Raw genomic sequence first — 1810 nt, 5'->3', positions numbered from 1 at the left:
ATTTTACCCCATTTATACTGTTCCCAGGTCCATTATTCCACAAATATCTGCAATCTATAATGCTTTACCCAGTTTCAATATCAATTCTTATTAAGATACCTCAAGGGCCTGCTAAATATTATGTTCTCTAGTACACATTGGGCATCAAGGGTGGTGTTCCCTCAGTGTAAAAAGAGAACTATTGGAATGATAAAGTTAGAATGATAAACAAGTGTGACCAGGAGCAGTCTGCAAGTGTCATCTTTGAAGAGACATATTTTCATCGATTATTTAAAAGATTTGCCATGGTTCACTTGATCAGTACACCACTTTAACCATAAACTCCCACTCCCTCCACGACTGATATGCTGAAGCAACTTGCCAAATCTCCATTGACAGCACCTTTCGAGCCCATGAATTCCAACAGCTGGAAGGACATAGGCAGCAAATGCATGGGAACATCAACACCTCAAGTTGTCCTCCAAACCACACACTATCCTGACTTGGAATGATACCACCGTTCCTTCATTGCATGTAGTTCAAAATCCTGGAACACCCTTCTGAATAATATTGTGGGTGGAGCAAATCCACAGGGACTGCAGCAGTTTGAGAAGGCAGCTCACTACCACCTCCCAAGGGAATTTGGGGTGGGCACTAAATGCTGGCCTAGCCAGCACCGCCCACATCACATGAACCAATGAGAAAAAAGGTATTTTGCAATCTTGATCTCTAACACTTCCCATTAGCCATGTTATCCCCATATAGTCACAGTCCTTCCAAGTATCTTTCTCATTCACTGGAAATTTGTCCCTCCTATTGCTGACAAGCAGGACATTGATGACAATGTCAGTAGAGGACATCTGGACACAATGCTGATAAAATCTCATCATATTTTATTACCTACACTGTTTTCTTGATTCATTTATCGCTTCTCAGCCTTTTGGCTAAGATCAAGTGTAGTATCGACATGCTGCACTTGGTTGAAGTCATTAGGTTGCAATTTAGCTTCATTTGAAGCAACTTTTTAAAGCAGCATTTGGGCCTTTTGGCTAAAATGCAAATTAGATCAAGCCTTGATGGAGGAGCTACACCTACTCCAATCAGCTTGGATCATGTAGATCAAGCCCAAGGCAGGAGGTGAGAGCCCTGTCTTCTCAGCTTGGATTGGGAATGTCCCAACTTGTTGGGACTCTGAATTGGCTTTAATTTGACTTGATTGGATTGGAATAAAGTAAACAATAAAACATTTACCAACTGTGTCCTTTGTGTTTATTTTCTGATTATAATGTTTTGCTTCTTCACCAAATGTTTTTATCTTGTGGTTTTCCAGTCCTGGAAGAGTATGGGTAGTAACTATATGTCTAAGTGGAGTTTTTGCAAAACAACCAGTGAAGTTATGAGTGCAGGGCGAAAACAGTTCCAAGAACTTCCCAGCATATGCTTATTCTTTGTGGCTTTAGTGAGTAAGTGAAACAGTAATAAACACAGATAAAGAGAAGTTGGTTACACATCCTCAATCAGTACCAGAATGCCAGCTATTCCCAGTTCTTCCTCCTCTCATACTGTGTTAGCCTTGCATCTCTTGAGCTTCCTCCCTGAAAGGGGTAAGAACATTTTAATGGAGGGGCCCATCCTTCACTGTGAATTGTGAACTGGTGGTGGTGTTGCTGGACTAGTAATCCAGACACCCAGGGTAACACTCTGTGGACACAGGGTCAAATTCCACCACAGCAGGTGGTGAAATTTTGAATTCAATAAAAATCTGGGATTAAAAATCTAATGATGACTATGAAGCCATTGTCGATTGTCATTAAAGAAAAAACCCATCTGG

General features: G+C 41.0%; 1 non-coding gene across 1 annotated transcript; it reads left to right on the top strand.

The window, feature by feature from the left end:
• Nucleotides 1-903: 903 nt before the first annotated feature.
• LOC145352826 (U2 spliceosomal RNA) lies at nt 904-1095 on the top strand. Its single transcript, XR_013888597.1, has one exon. It is a non-coding gene; the product is annotated as a U2 spliceosomal RNA (small nuclear RNA).
• The last annotated feature ends 715 nt before the right edge of the window (nt 1096-1810 follow it).

This window comes from Carcharhinus amblyrhynchos, chromosome 14 (genome assembly GCF_965287045.1).
Source record: "Carcharhinus amblyrhynchos chromosome 14, sCarAmb.v2.hapA, whole genome shotgun sequence".
In the NCBI taxonomy this organism is placed as follows: Eukaryota; Metazoa; Chordata; class Chondrichthyes; order Carcharhiniformes; family Carcharhinidae; genus Carcharhinus; species Carcharhinus amblyrhynchos.
Note: the sequence above shows the minus strand (reverse complement) of the source record. Positions and strands in the feature narration are given on the sequence as shown.